Below are 17,599 nucleotides of genomic sequence, written 5' to 3'. Positions count from 1 at the left end.
ATCGTCTTCAAGTACATGTTTGGGAATACTATGACCAAATTACTTTGGCTAACAGTAAATATCATTACAGAAGAGTCCAAGATGCTTTCTTTGGACATTACAGGTGTCTGTTCGACAAATAGTTGTGTATCAGAAGAGTATCTAATGCAGCATGGGAAAAGGTAAACCAGTACGACTGCATTTTTCTTCAATTTTCCACTTTCACATACTTGAGAGTTGGATATTTAAGAGGAGAGCCGTATACCTTACCTAGGTATGCTACAGATCGAATTATTCTAATGGAGTTAGCAAGACAACTCATGGACGTGCAGAATGTTCAGCATGCGTCACATAGGCCCGGATTTGGCATCACCTCAGCTAGGCCTTTATCTATTGGCAATTATTCAATTGTTTCTATGCCTAAAGCGAAGAATATGGAAGCAGAGTTGCAATTGATTACATTGAAGAGGTTCAAGGCTAGATTTGACTTTGATTATCGAGAGATGAACTCTCAGATAAAGAGGGCTTATACTCATGTTCATCACATTGAAGACATTTGGATTGACATGAGAATAGAGCTTGATATTATGAAGATGGATTATTGCAGGTTAACCTTGCAACAAATAATCGATCTTAATATGTTGAAAATCCCTCCAGATTTCCAAGTTGAAGATGACGACAACATCCTTGATCCGGAATTTCATCAAGTTAGTTTTGATAAAATGTGTCCTTTTCCTATTCAATGGCAACAAAAAGAAGGTACATCTACTATGGACAGGTTTCAATCCATCTTAGCAAACACTAACAAGTGGTTGAAAAGTAAAGGCCTAAAAAGAGTAAATCCTAAAATGGGTCTGGATTGTGGAAGCTTTGGTCCTCTTGGCAGGAAGTCACATCTGGAAATTACAGGGAAAGATGGTGCTTCATCTTCAAATGTCAAGAATACTCTCAAAATCAAATTAAAGGGCGAAAAAGGGACTAAATCATCCGAAGTTCCTGAACCAATTCAAGAATCAATGACAAAATCAGAAGAAGAATTGGAAACAGAATCTGAGAAAGAAGATTCAAATGAAGGAGAAATAAGAATCATATCTTCTCCCAAGCCTGCACAAGCTTGCACATCTTCTCCACATGAAGAGCCCTTTTTGCATGAGGTTGATGATGATGTAGATTCATTTTCTACTATTTTCACTCACTCTATTCCTGTCTTAGAAGTTAATACCATGGCTCTTCCAATTTCATCTGCTGCTCCTTGTGTTCCTGCAGATGATCAATTTGAACACTTAGCAAATGTGTTTGAAGATTTTTCGACTCTTACTAGTGGTCAAGTTTTCCAACTTGATACATCTTTGACAAGATTTGAACTTTTCATGACAGAATCTTCACAACATGTTCCTATGCCTACAGTAGTGCAAACTGAATCTTGTTCAGTCACTACACATATACAATCTGGATCAATGCCAATGGTCTCCACTGTGCTTGCTTCTACAGATGAAAGTTTCAACCTACCTGCATGGTTGAGTCGAATATCAACGAAGACAAGGAAGGTGGTTGTTCCTCCTGACAATCTTCCTATAAAGAAGACTAAATCCAAATCTCTGAAGGACAAGATTGTTTCTAGAATTTTGGTTGATTCTGACAAAACCAAGTATGTTGAGGTTGTTGAGCCTTTAGTAGATAAACCTGTTGAAGAACTCAGAACCTCTGATTATAAATTTACTAAGGTTGAAGTTGGAAGGCAATCTCGTTTGAGTTCTTTGCAAGATGCTCATGATGCATTGGCAAATGTATCAGAAAGAAGTCATGAGCTTTGGGAAAAGAAGAATCAATTGAAACAGGAAATAGCTCGTTTGAATGAGGTCATCCAAAAGCAATCTTCTTAGAATGTTGTTGCATCACAAACATCTAAAGAAAAAAGGTTGATTGAAGCTGCTAAGTCTTGGATACAGGAAATCATTGTTGAAGGAGTTCGAGCTATCACAGAAACACTTGCACTTCTAAAGCATATCAAAGAGATGAACAAAATGGAAATAAGCTTAATTTCTTCTTTGACTCAAGAAGCAGACAACCTGAAGGAAATCCTTGAGGATTGGGATGAAATGATAAAATTTGATCTAAATGCTATGGTCTCATGTGACGTTATTCCGTCATGTGAAATGTTCTTTAGATTTCAAGGACTCATTGGTTACAAGGAAGAGACCTTAAGAAAGTTGATCACAAAATTGCAAGTGGCTCTTGAAGATTGTCAAGCAATTGAAACAAGCCTTACTTGTGATTTGGAGGAATTGGAAATGCCGTGTTACTAATAATCTTGGTAATCTTTTGGCAGCAGAGAGAGTGAATTCAGAATATACAATCAGAATCAATGCTGATGTAGATTCTGAAGAATTTGGTTCTCACACAATGAACAAGTTTGTTTTGTACAAATCCTTGACAAAACACTTGTTGGATAATACAGTAGCAAATTTTAAAGTTATTCAATCAGCATATGAGAATGCAGTGAGGATCGAAGCCACATCAAAGACAATGGAGATTGCTGATCTTCCTACAGTGCGTAACGTCATTGTGAAATTCAAAGCATTAAGAAGCAATCTTTAAGATTGTTATGTAATTTCTACTTCATAGTTGTTTAAGATGCATTACATGATAAAGTGTAATTGAATGTAATGTGAATTGCATATATGTAAAAAATGTAATGCGAGTTGCATGTGCAGTTGCATGTAACCCTTTAGTTTCTGTAGTTAGACTTGGTCAAACTTGGTTTAAGTTGCTCCCACTTTTTCCTCCCTCTTTTCCTCAACTTCTTTCCCTATATAAAGGAGTGCCCCCCTCATTGTAAAATCATCATTATCTTTATACAAGAGAGCTCTTGAGAAATTGTGCCAGTAGAACTTTGTTTGTGTAGCACTATTTTGAGCGAAAGTGAATACAAAGGAGCATTTGAGACTTAATTTTGATTAAGTGAAATTGCTATTTGTGTGAATTGTAAGTTGTCTCTATAATTCATTCAAGTTACCTTTGATTCGTAATATCTTTTGTTATTGATATTGTATCTTGTGATTGATAGAAAAGAGTTAAGAAACAATTGAATCCCGAGCTTTGACCAAGAACAATTATGAAAATCCATAGCTAGAAACTTTGTCTGTGGCTTGTATTTTCGTCTTAATTCGCAAAATAGTTAGATTGTTGTTACTTTTAGGAGTCTTTGTGTCCTAATTGTAAACATTTTACCACATAGAAGTACAATAGGACTTAGAGCCAAACTGGTATGTTTTGGCTAGCCTTTGAGTTAGTTAAAATTTATCGGTATCACTATTTCCAGCTCATGATAGAAGTGTAATTAGAGATTCACCTTGCCCATTATTCACCTTACGAATAAGTGGATCCTTTCTTGAAAGTTAAGAAGAAAGGATAATAGTAACACCCAGTTTATAAATCTCTCAATTTCTTGCTTACCTTGAGTTGATCCAAAGAACAGTGAGAAGGGGGAGTCTTCCCTTTAAGGTAGGAGAGACTCTGTCTCACACGTTGTGGCTGGTCATCCTATTTTGTGACTAAATTTTTACCAAAAACTATCGGTTGCAAAATATCCACCCAACAAGGTGTATAAGATTTAATCCAAATTTTGAATCTTACAAGTCTATGGAATACGTGTTTCAAAAGGTCACACATTATATGCAGCTACATGTATTAAGAGAAGGTGTAGATTACCTTTAGAGTGAAATCTTCATCACATGGCAAAGACAAGGAACGTCAAAGATAAGTATCGATAGACACCGTTTTATGAGAGTCAAAAGGCTAGGAAAGCACAATATTGAAAGATCACCAATATCAATAGTGAATAGAAGGACAACGTTGAAAGAGGTATATCGGCTTCAGGAGGTCAAATGATGATAGAGAAGACGTGCGATGGAGATATAGCATAACGACACAAGAAAGCATGTCGTTATTTTATGATTAAATGGACAAAGTATGAAATTAATTGCAAAATGAATTATGGCAATATTACACAGTGATAGTTTGCATATGGCAACAGTAATCAGAAAGACAAAGCAATAGAACGATGATATAAAACATCTCCCATGTCAGATAATCCTTGCGCACAACATGGTCTCCTGAAACAAAGGATTTATATTATTTATCGCAAATCATCATCCATCTAACATTATTGTGTATTTGTTGCAGGTTGGAGAAGCCCATGCGGATCTAGAGTGTAAAGACTACAAGAGTTCTTGCGTTTTCTTTTTCCAATCATCAATCGAAGGTTTTTCTTAGAAAAATTTGGGTCTAATGATGTCATATATTTGTTGCAATTGTGCAACGAGGAGGACGTGCCCAAAAGTGTTACCTGTTGAACTCTTCCCATTTGGATTTTGCCTCTAAGGAGCTGCTCTGAGCAGAAAACTCACTCAAGAGAAATGCCAAAATAAAAAAAGCTCATGTTCCAAAATCTAAATGAAGTTTTAAAACTTTATGAAACATATGTTACCAGCTTCTATGAAGGATATCTAGTCAAATATTGTGAGTGTCAATAGTAATGGATTCAAGGAAATTCTGGAATGAATATGAGGCACCATTCAAAATATTAGTCACAAATTTCTTGTGAGATGCTCTTGGAAGGAGAAATTCGATTGTTGGGAGGAAATTTGGCAACTCTATTATTTGCAACTATAGTTTGGATGATATTATGGAAAAGCTTGTCTTCTAATACAAGCACTAATTAATCAATCCTGCTACATTGATTCGATGAAAGACAATTGGTTGCTAGATGAAAAAAATTGATGTATTGAACATTTTTCATAGTGTATAGTTCAGCCCATTGAAGTACATTGCGTCCAAAGAAGGTATTAAAATTCATCCAAACAAGGTGCAAGCAATTTAGAGCCAATCTTTTCTATCAAACAAGACAAAAGCTCATTCTTTCTTCGGGAAGGTGAATTTTTTGAGAATGTTTGTGCCAGATTTTGCTGAGAAGACTCGTCATATCGTTTATATGATGAAAGGAAAAGATGCCTTCCACTAGAGTCAAGAAGGGAGGACAGCATTTGCAGAAATAAAAAATGCAATAGCACATGCACACGTACTAGTGTGTCATGATTACATAAAGAGCTTCATCATGTATAGTTATGCTTCCAAGCATACTATGTTTGCCATCTTGATGTTGTGGAATGATGAATGTATTGAATCACCCGTTTCATTCGTGACTCGCCCTTTGAAGGCTTATGAGTTGAAATACAGTCAAATGGAGAAGAATACTTATGTTGTCAAAGTAGTGAACCATTTCAGGTTATACATTTCAATTTGCATATCATTGCTCTAGTTCTGGCTACTATTGTCAAGACCATCTTGACACAAGTGTTCAGTATGAAGAGAGGAAACTCGATTGCCAAGATCCAGGAATATAAGACCGAGATACGACCAAGCTAGTTCATGGCAAGGAACTTTGTCAGCTTACAGCTGAAAATGTATTTTTGCAAGTAGAGAATGAGAATTCCCCTTCTCTACTTACTGTTCTATTTTTCAATAGAATGGATGAATGGTATTCTTATATGACTCATTACCTAACTTCTGGTGAATGCGCCCCCACATATGTCATACAAAGAACAAAGGACCCTAAAGTTAACGATTGTTGATTTTATTTTTGGGAGAATTGTCTTTACAAGGAGGGGATTGATGGAGCTTTTCTACGCTGCACGGATAAAGTTCAACAAGTTTGGATTCTCGAGTGCTTCCATAATCAAGCCTGTGGAGCACACTTCTCAGCACCTATTACAACGCACAACGTCCTAAGAGCCCAGTATTATTGGCCCACATTGGTCAACGATGCTCATCAGTGGGTAAGAAAATGCAAATTGTGCCAACAATTCGTAGGTAAACAAAAGATTGTTGCTCTTCCATTCAAGCCAGTAGTGATCAAGCAACCATTTTAACAATGGGGAATTGATTTCATTAGTACCATTAATTTGCCTTCCACCAAAGGCCACACTCATATCCTCATGACAATGGATTACTTCACCAAGTAAGCGGAGGCAATCCCTATCAAGGGCTCTATGTCAAAAATAATTTGTGGCTTCCTGAAGTAGATCATAATTTCACATTTTGGTGTTCCAAATAAGGTTTTCAGGGACAACATCGCTTCTTTCTCTTCCAAGGAAGTAACTGAATTCGGTTTCAATCACAAGATAACTCTGGCACATGCATCAGACTATTACCAACAAGGTAATGGTCAAGTGGAATCAAGCAATAAAAACATTGTGACCATCATCAAGAAGCTTGTGGAAGCAAACCAAAGAACCTAGCACAAGGCGTTGTTCGAAGCTTGGTGGGCTGACCGGATTACTCTGAAGCGGGCTATTGGAATGTCACCTTTTCAGTCGTTGTATGGAATCATTGAGATTCCTATAACTTTAGAGCTTTCCACTCTCCAGTTGATGCAGTCGATTGAGGATGAAACTTATTCAAGTTCATTGGATAACCGAATTATATTTCTTCAACAGCTAGAGGAACAAGAAAATGAAGTGGTGGATCGACTTGCTACTCATCAACAGCAAGGCAAAGTTCTCTTTGATAAAAAGGACAAATCAAAAGAATTCAAAGTTGGGGATCTTGTTTCACTCTTGGAGAAAATGCGGGAACCAAAAGAAATGCATGGCAAATTTGACTCTGTTTGGCGAGGACCTTTTACAATTCACACGATTGCAGGTGAAAACAGTTTCTTGCTTGCATACTATGATGGCACTCCAATGCCACTTCCATACAGTGGACATTTGAAACATTACTTGGAGTAATTATCAGATAAGTTTTCCATGTACATAGTTTTTATTTATTTTTTTTCGTCATAGGATTTTTTGTTTTTAGTTTTGTTTTTATTGGTCGCCTAACAATACAACCCAATTGAGTTTATAAAGGCAATTAGAGAAACTGGATTTTATGCCAGTCTTTGTTTTCAAGATCAAATGAATGACATTCCCTGGATGAACTAGATGTTGTCCTCCACTTTGTCATCACAAAATGGAGGTAACAGTACGAAACTTTTTCAATTAAATTTCACTTATCTCTGAAGTAATTCACTATTTAATTGGCCAACGTTGATCAACCGATTGTCCCCAATTCCTATAGTGAATCCTTCACTGAAAGCTTTTATCAAGTCCTTTTCATTTTTCATTTTATTAAGCCTATGTTTGATTTTTGAAGCCTTCAAAGTCCTTATTTGCGTTTTCAAGTGTTTGTATAGTTTTCTTTAAAAAAATTGTTTTGTTCAATCTCTTGCATTCGATTTTCCCTTCGATTCAGTATATCTTGGGACTTAATCAGACTTCTTAGTCAAAAAATTTGACCATTTAAGTACCCAAAACGTGGACTCTCGAGGTGCAATCACATATTTAAAATATGGATGTTATATTCTTATGTTGAGTTTCACTTTTTGAAAAATATAACTTAAAATGACTTTATGTTGTGTTTTTAGGTTACTTTATCACTTAATGTTATATTTTCATGTTGAGTTGCTTATTAATTTTTCACTTAAGTGACTATAGTGCACCATATAGTCTAATTTAATGTTGAATTTTTTTTAATGTTTTATTGAAAACATCTAAGGAAAATGATATTTTTAAATAAATATTTACACAATATGTAAACTATATAGTGTATATATTCTATGTTGACCCATTTAAAGTGTTTTTTTCTCAATAATCAACTAGACATGTGCTAAATAGGGAGTTTAAGTTGTTCAACCCAACAACATGTCTTTTTCCAAATATGCTTCATGCAATTGCATCCACAGAGTGTGATTTTGCTTTGCAAACCCAAATTCATGTAAAGTCAAAGTCTATTTCAACAAATGCAAATGCACATGGAGAGTGCGACCTGCACTTGAAGCCAAAAACGTTTCATGCAAATGCACCTCAAGAGTGCGATTTTGCACTTGAATGGAAAGATTGACTAAGGCAAATGAAAAAGCAAGTCATTTTAAATATGCAAAGGCTTCCAAGAGTTCAATTTGCATAATAATTGCCTTTTACATGCAAAAACGTCACATGCAAATGACTTGGAGAGTGTGATTTACACCAAGAGTTTCCAAAAATGAAATTGCTAAGTCATTCTAACCATGTGTTGCCCTTCCTACACTCTGATTTGCATGAAAAGCGTCTTCTACATGCTGGGTGTTGCATGTAATAACTCCCCAACAGTGAGATTTGTAGTTCCAACTCAAATACATACTTATTTTAAATATGCGTTGGCATGTTGAAGGTCCGATTTTGCTCTCCAAGCAAAAACGTTGGAGTTTGAGGAAAAAATAAAACATGCAATGCCACCAACAGAATGTGATTTTGTATTTAGATGCATGCATACACCATTGAAATCCACGGTTTGACCATTTCATGCCCAAACATCTCATGTTAAGGCAGCAAAAGGGCATGATGTTTTCCAAAAACACCCAAAGACAATCATTTTCGCTCATCAATTTGCATTTGGAGGGCACATTTTAGCATTTCAATGCATATAAATGCAGTTGAAGTCCACGCTTTTACCATTTCAAGCAAAAATGGCTCATGTATTTGCATCTGAAGGGCACATTTTTCTCCAAAAATGGGCAAGAACATGTGTTTTTCAAAAACGTTTTACATTTACAGAAGATTGAACACCACATTTTGGCATCTACATGCAAAAACATCCATGCATTTGACCTTGGGGATCACGATTTGCAACTTTGAATTTGTCAAAGGCTCTAATGGAACCCCAAATTTTGGCAAGAGTAGGGTGTCCATTTATAATGCTGAAGACTTGGGAAATCATTGATGCCAAAGATTGATAGAAATTCTTATAAGAATGTGAACCAACAGTTGATGACCATTCGCTCATGAAAGGAGAGGCAATTAGGATCTTCATAAAGGCATGATATTTGAAAATAAAACATGAAACTCTACTTTTAAGGATCCAAGCTACAAGAGGTGTATAGCCTTGCCCATTATTTCCTCCAAAGGAAAGATACATGGAGATTAAGCATCTAGGTGATAATCCTTCTAAGTTGATCAAGGAAAGATAACATGCAGATTTGTGCAGACATAAAAAAGGGTATGGTACAGAAATTTATGTTTGTATTCTTCACAAGGATCAGGAGTTACTTCTTTGTGAGAGCCCATTAGAGGATATAGTCATAAAATTGGATAGAATGATTGAGTCACATATGGCATAGACCAAGCAATGATGTGCAGCAGACATGTAGATAGAGACATGGCTGATTCAGATTCAGTTGGACACTAAGCCATCTATGAACTTGTGACACAAGTCATGAAGATTCTTACCTTTGATTGGCACACACTTGGAGCAATGGAGTGACACAATGTTTCTTATATTTGCAGTAACAAGGGAATAGTTCATAAGTCGGATTGATGAAAAATAAAGCAGTCAGTCATATCATACACACACACACACACACACACACACACACACACACATATATATAGTAAGGGAGCAGCAGTAGCAGTCAATAGTGATGAATAGAGGATGATTCCAGTGAAGGTGTATATAGTTCGCAGATCATTGACGGAATAAATAGGAATTCATAACAAACTACTGCAAATATTGACATGTGGCAGCATCTTGACCAAGATTGATTTTAAGGGCAATATCACCATTGTTGTAGAGTTATCAGATTTATGTGAACAATGACAGTTTCAAACAGCAATAAAAAAATGTAGTGAGTATCAAGTGGGTCACACATATTACTTAGAAGTAATACCATACACAGCGGTGCCAGACATGTTGAAATATTGTTCACTGGTTACAATTTACTTGACCAGACAAATGAAGAGCTGTCACATGCATATGAAATTATCAGAGTTATTATGTATTCATCCAAGAAGCTTGAAAAATTGGGGGTTTCATCTCAGATATACCATCTTCCTTCAGAGGTAGTCGCTCATCAAGCTTAACTAAAATTCAGATCATGGCTACATCGATGTTGAGATAAACACGAGTGTGTTTTCGTCTAGCATTCATGTTTAAAAAGAGGTCTCCGCTTTATGACTGCAAAATATACAGGGGTAAATATCCGCGTTAGAATCATATTGAAGTGGCAACCAAATACACATATCGATGGAGAGTTAAGAAACAATAAGAGTCTAATGTGTTCGAAATTCCAAAATTTGAAGTTTACATAAAAAGCATGAATGGCGTCAAGTTGCTATACAGCATCAAATCTCAAAGAAACGATGGTTGGAGCAAAGTAAAGAAGCTGCATGTCATAGAAGAAAGTAGAACACGAATGAAGATATTTGTGTAGGAGACTCTATTCTAAGAAAAGCAACTGATATGACCTCAGCCGCTCGCTTCCATCACTCCAATGATAGCCCCTAAAGACACACACCAATGAATAGATGCTTCACCTTAGTTTCTTCATGCTTCGAGAATAATTCTTGCCATGGCTAAGTCCAAGAGCATTAGTCAGGAATTCTAATGGTGCTTTATTGTTCCTTGCAGGTATGGGGGAGTACGAATGTCAGCAGAGGATGAATCTTTGCACCTAAAACAAAGTGATATTGAAGGCTACATGGGCCACAAATCTTTGAATTTGCATTAAAAAATATTCGCCTAATATGAATTGCTATAGCAGCTACAAACATGATGGAGTATTGCACCCAAAATGTTGTTTCAAGATTAATGCGAGAATCAGAACTCGGTAATAGCAGATAGATGGTTATCGAGAATAATGAGATTATTATATTCCCATAGAATAAGATACAAATAAAAAATGATTAGTCTTTTACGAAGAGGCATGTTGTTTTGAGAAAAGACTTGCATCTCTACGCCTCTTATAAATATAAAATAAAAAGAAAATCAAAGACACAATTAACATTTTTTCATACAATTTTTACATATTCCAGTTATATGCACTTTGATATATTTTATTCTTTCATTAGTAAAGAGATGGATTTTTTAACTAAACTCGTGAATTCTAGATTATTGGTAAATATATTTATATGCAATTCTAGAGTCAAACTGCATTAGATGGATCATCTGTAAGGAGAGTTAGTAGTGCAATTTTATTTCCGGCATGATTAGTAAGAAATATTTATTTTATCAAATTTCCATAAAGTTTTTAGAGTTTAAATTATTATTAAGTTGTGTCCTTTATAAATATTTGTATTAATTTCTATAAATATTTAAATATTTGGACAAGTAGATTGAATTGTTATTGCATTTTAAACTTGATAAACATAGATATTGTGAAATATTTAATTGTTTCTATATTTATGTCTAGTTTGTCTCCATATAACAAGAGTTAAAGCGCATTCTAGACTAGTTCAAGATTGTGTCTGTATAATTGATCTGTTGCGTCTAGATTATTAATTTGTTTATAGTTTAAGTACATTGAACTTTATAAAGTTGTAGGTTTCAAGTTTCAACTTATAATATTGACTCTGTTTGCCCATTTAATTAAGCACTGGTCTTTTTATTACTCTTGATTCATGATCCATATGCTGGCAATTATTTCATATCATTCCTTTAAAGAATTAATAAATTCATTTGTTGCATCAATCTGTACTTCTTATTTAAAAAACATTCATATATTCAGTTAATATTCTCAGTTCATAATTTGCAAGTTAAAAGCTTTCTATAATTCTTGCCATTTTGGAAGCTTTCATTATATTCGTATTCTAATGAATCTGCTATAAAGATCTTGGATCTAAGTTGTTGTCCAGGATCAGGTGCACCCACATTGGCCTTACAAAGCTAGAAGTGCAGGGAACTCAGACTACATTGTTCAGTTTCGTCAAGTTGGCCATAACCGATTGGATATCCCAGCATTGAGTTGGCAAGACTCGTAGGATTTCAATTTGTGATTTTGGGAACCAATTGGCTCTTAGATGTTGCATGCATTTGCACTTGGAGAACCTGATTTTGGAGATGACTTCTTCATTTAAACTTCTTTTTCCTTCATTTTTGGCTCATTGAGACTTTGCTTGTATTTCTTACTTGCTTTGGTACATTATTGCATTTTTTGGCTCGTTTTTGTCCATTTCTTCAAATACAACCTATGTCTTTTGCATTTTGTCTTTAAAAAGGTGTGAAATCTCCTCATTTGCAAATGCTAAAACTCATTCAAACTTCAAAAACAAAAAATTGCATGTACAGGGATATCTTGAAGTTTGTCACGTCTAAGTCAATAGCAAGAGGTATGTTTTTGTTCTGTTCTTAGTTTTTCTTGTTTGTTTGTTGTTTGTTTTTATGCAAGTGCACATACATGCTTTCACTTTCCATGCCAATCTATACTTCATTCATTCTCCAAAACATGCAAGTACATCCTCTGAACCCAGTTACATGTTAAACTCAAGTAAAGATGATTCATTTTTACATGTAACTGCTTCTACAAAACCCATATTGGTAAAAGGTCACATTTTTAATACCAAAGTTGTCTTTTGAACACATTCTTATGCATCCAACTTGCATTCTTGGCCATACAAACAAAAGTCCATCTTTGCCTACATGCAATCCATCCTTCTAAGTCTAATTGTGGCCCTTTTTGTCCAAAAAATATGCTCTCCGGTTCATTTCCAGCCATCACATGTGTTCCATGAGTGTCTAATCAATACTACAAAAACATTGTTCTTCATTAGCTCTATCATTGCCAATCAATGTCTAATGCCTTCGTGGGTGCAATCACTTCATATGATGTATTTACTCTTTGGAATTTTCATGTTATAGCACAAGATATGTCCACATCATCAAAACCCAAAGGAAAGATGAAATACCAGTATGATAATGAGCTGGTCCACACAACTACATCGCTCGTTTCCTCTCATCTAGATCATGTATCAAATATAGAGATTGAGCATGTAGACATGGTTGATTTCTTGCACAGAATCGAAGCTCCTGCTAACAAGGAAATGCTTTGAATCAGGGAAAGAAATAATTCATTTGGTTTCCACTTTCTTAGTGGCTGGCCTAGAACTTGAGTTCATGTGGAAATGCGCTGAAGCACTTTATAAAAAAAATGAAAAAAAAAAAATCAATTGAAGATGTTAATGGGAAAGTTGTTCCAAGTTTACATCCGGACATCATTGAGAAGGTTTTTAGGCAATTCATCAAAGAAACTGCAATAGCATGAAATACAAAAACTTCCAATCCGGTGATCATCCATGTTTCCATCACCAAGTATAAAGGCTTTTATTGACAATCTACAGAATTGATTCAATAGTTCCATTATTTTCTTCATATTCTTGTAGTTGGAGAATATGAATTGCATGTAATCCAATTGCAAGTAATTTGATTGCATGTCCTCATAACACATAATCCAATAATTCTTCTCACCTAGTTTGACTAGGTCAAGCTGGTTGAGTTCCTCCCACCTTTTTCTCCTTCCCTCTCACTTCTTTTCCCTATATAAGCAGTGTCCCCACCTCATTGTAAAAATCATCTTTTATTGTATACAAAAAAGCTCTAACAAAATTGTGCAAGCATAACTTTGATTGTGTAGTATTGTTTTGAAGAAAAGTGAATACAAAGAAACAACTGGAGCTAAAACTGTGATTGAGAGCAATTGTGATAGCACAAATTAGAAGCTTTGACTGTAATTTGTGTTTGTTATATTTGATTCATGTTGTTGTTGTACGTTTAAATAATAGAGCATAACAAGTTAAGAGGCAATCGGAGCCGAAGCTTTGACTCGAGTGATTGTGGTGATACATAAACTAAAATCTTTGATTGTAGCTTATATTACCATCTCCGTACTTCTGGAAGTCTTTGTGCCCCAATATTAGAGGTTATTCTTATAGAATCGTGTAAAATAGGACTTAAAGCTAAATTGGTACACTTTCAACTAGCCTTTGAGTTGGTGTTTGGCATCGATATCACCATTTCGAGTCATTAGATAAAAGTGTAGTTAGAGATTTCATCTTGCCCATTACTCGCTCCATGGGTAAGTGGATTCTTTCCTAAAAGCATAGTTACACCGCCCTAGGGAATAGGGGGACAAGGGAATGGGGAACAAGTTTTTGGGACGAGGGGACAAAGGGGCCTTAATTTGGGGACAACACAGGGACGGCGGGGGGTTGTATATACTATACATATGGTACTTAAAATACTAGTTATGAAAAGATGTATTGTAATATAAGATATCAAGATGTAAAAGAGTAAATACTTGAACATTCCATTGAATTGGAACATCGAATATTGAACATTGAACATAAATAGTCAAATCAGCAAATAGTTAACATTGGGACATCCCCATATCCTCGGCGGAGGTGGTGGAATTTGGTGGCGCCACTAGGGATGGGGGAACAGAGTCCCAAAGTCTCCGGTGCATCCCTATTGCTGGTGCGTGGGGCAAAAGGGGGGGGGGGGGATGTTTCCCCATGTTACTATCCCTAAAAGATAAGAGGAAAATAATATTCGTAACACCCCTTACAAAATCTCTCAATTTTTTGTTTACCTTGAGTTGATCCAAGGAACGGTGGGAAGGGGGAGCCTTACCTTAAAGGTAGGAGAGTTCTATCTCATTTGCTGTGGCTGGTCTACCTATTTTGCAATTGGATTTTAACAAAACTGTTGGTTGCAAAACATCCACCCAACAAACATCACAATTTGACTTGCCATGAAAAATCTCCTACTTATCAATGGTGTAATATATCTTGCATAATTAGAACATGGTGTAACAATAAACCTAAATGAGGCATCAAATTTCTTGTAATAATATTTATTATGCAAAACAAATACTACGAGAACCATAAAAGCTTCAAAAGAGATGCTACAGGAATTGAAAGTAGAAGATTTGGTTCCCTATTACCAATATATTCCTTTTTACGACATTTACACACAATGGTCTCCATCCTAGTAGCTTTTACCAATTGCTCTTATTATCTATTAAATGCTTATTCGGGCATAGATTTAAGGCTATATTTCATTTTGCATAATGCTTATTGAAGGATTTTAATCAAAAAGTGTTAAATATTAACATTGAATCTCAGCATGTGACATTGAAAAATATCTTTGGTGGCGATCTTGGAGAATGTTTATACCATTGACCATAAATTATTTAAGCAATTATAAGCTTGATTCATATTCTAGATAGAATTATTGATAAGCATATTCCTTTCAATAGATAAAAATTATTAAGTGTAGGTTCATCATGGGATGAAACTAAATTAATCTTATGTCCTCTATGAGTATCACAAACACAAACAAGATAGATTGACCAACACGCACAGTCCGAAAATGGTGTCTGCAAAAAAAATTTGGTTCTCAACTAACATCATGTGGGCATAAAATATCATTGCATTGGCAGATAAAATAATTTGCAGACCAAAAACAACCACATGTGATTTGCAAAAGGAACGACACATAATTTGCAGCAAAACACCCCTAAAAATAAAGTACTACAAACAGGATTTGCCAACCTAAAATGCAATTCTGCAGAGAAATACCAGCGGAAACCCCAGTTGGGTTTGAGGAACAAGGAGTGATTCTCAGAAAAAATTCAAAAAAAAAAATCAATGAAATTATAATTTTGAAAATGAAACTTTAAAGTTTCTTTGAGAAATAAACTTTTTCTCTGATACCATATTATGCAAAGTAATGTGTAAAATACTTGATGTATTAACAAATGATCAAGACGATTATCATACAGAATCTACAAATGTACAAAATAGAAAGTTTCTAATAAGAAACTTTAGGAAAATCAAGTAATCGATCTTATCTAACTAATCATATTATATAAAAATATGACCACTAAAGTAATACAAGAATAATATTCTAATATCTGCCACTTACTTGCATCTGTCCTCCGTTGCCACTAACTGTGTCTATCATTTTAATATAAGAACCTTCTTCAACAGGCTCATAGACCTGAAAGTTACAAAAAGTTCACTATACAAGCAAAGCAATGTTGCAACATGTAACAATAGAAATATAACACAGAACAATAAACCATCAGAAAAATCAGAAGTCATAGAACTTTTCGAGAAGCAAACCTTCTCATAGTGAGAAAGTCGATTTTTGAAATCTTGCATTCCTGCCTCCAAATCAGGTCTGCTAAGAAAATATTGGATGTTAGTTTACTCAAAAGTATTGAATGGACTTATTTTATGACTGTAAAATCTTAAGCCTGAAACATAAGGAAAACAAAATGTACAAATTGTACTGAATAAGTATGAGACAACTCACTGATTTGCATAGTCTGGACTCTGGCAGGTTTTTAAACGAATGTTCTGCTCAATTATAGCCTGATCATTACATATGGTCTCTAAAAATATAATCTGTTTCATCCCATTTACAAATACATTAGTTGAATGTCTGTACATTTAATGTAGTCAAACTGTACATCAAAAGATAAGACTAATCATATCAAGCTGAAATTAATTTTCCTTGCAATTGGCAGAAACATTCTATTTAGCCAAACACTATAACTAGGGCTGGCAAAACCTAATGACACCAATCCAGAAATAACACAACATTACTACACCTCTACATTCAGATCCAGATGCTGATGAGTCATTAATTCTAAAGATAGACCTCTTTTACTGTGACTATGCAATTGAAAAAGAATGTAAAATTTATTACCAAGTAGACATCGCCTTTGTCAACAAGGATTCCTATAACACTTCACTTCCTGAGACATATGGATCAGTAGTATTTAGTATAGTTTGTTGATGTTTCATGTCAAATCATGACTTTTCTTTCTAAAACTACTGAATTTTCATCCTCAAGGAAACCAACATGATTTCTTGAACTTTCAACTTCAATGGATTATAAATAATCTTGACACAATGCTAAAGACAACTTGACTGTTTCTCAATCAGTACCAATCATATCTTCTGTTTCTATTTTGTCAAAATTAACCATTCATCCATTTGATGAAGTATGATATGACACCCAGGAAAAAGAGGACTTAAATATTTAATAGTCTGAATTTTGACCTTTTACGTAAGACGCATTCAAGTATAAACTGCACTCAATAAGGCATGGGATATGGGTCTCACTAGGTGATAAAAGTGATGAATTGTCCATTGAGATAAATGTGAAAGATGTAGATAGACTCTTGACAGGACAACTCTAGTCAAGGCAGAGTCAGCGGAAAGCAGCATAAGGTTCATGTTTTACAGAGATCCTGTTCCCTTTCGTAGCTGGCAGAGGTTTTCGATGAAGCTTGGAAACATGCAACCACTTAGAGTTCCTTTTATAGCTTACATTCTTTTTAAATTTTAGCAAACATGCAACAGCCTAGAGTTCCTTTCATAGTTTATGTGCTTTTTTAAATTTTAGGAAACATGCAACCACCTAGAGTTCCTTTTATGGTTTATGTGCTTTTTAAAATTTTAGGAAACATGCAAACACCTAGAGTTCCTTTTATAGTTTATGCCCTTTGGTTGAACAAATACACCAACCATTATTCAGAGTCATATATATCAGGCAGTCATACAACAGTTGAGGAAATTTGTTTTGGTATTTTTTTATGACATCTTACTCTTCTATAAAGCCTAGGAAGAGAACATGAGACATCTTGAGGAGGTCTTAATCAAATTAGAGAGTGAGTCCCTAAATGCTAAGGAGCCTAAATCTGACTTTGATATGACATAGCTTCTCTAGCTTGGTCAGATCATGAATGCAGAATGGGTGAGAG

At 35.1% G+C, this 17,599-nt stretch overlaps 1 pseudogene across 1 annotated transcript in view; it reads right to left on the bottom strand.

Annotated features, from left to right (window-relative positions):
* The window catches only part of LOC149552361 (6-phosphofructo-2-kinase/fructose-2,6-bisphosphatase-like), a 334,563-nt pseudogene that overhangs the window by 142,006 nt on the left and 174,958 nt on the right, over positions 1-17,599 (bottom strand). Inside the window, exons 11-13 of the transcript XR_016352907.1 lie at positions 16,144-16,235; positions 15,951-16,008; positions 15,751-15,825 (exon numbers count right to left, since the gene is read on the bottom strand). The product of XR_016352907.1 is annotated as a 6-phosphofructo-2-kinase/fructose-2,6-bisphosphatase-like (transcript). The remainder of the gene's footprint in view (positions 1-15,750; positions 15,826-15,950; positions 16,009-16,143; positions 16,236-17,599) is intronic.

Source organism: Cupressus sempervirens, chromosome 6 (assembly GCF_028749045.1).
Source record: "Cupressus sempervirens isolate cs-2001-9-10 chromosome 6, ASM2874904v1, whole genome shotgun sequence".
NCBI classification, from domain to species: Eukaryota; Viridiplantae; Streptophyta; class Pinopsida; order Cupressales; family Cupressaceae; genus Cupressus; species Cupressus sempervirens.
This window is presented reverse-complemented; position numbering and strand designations above follow the sequence as displayed.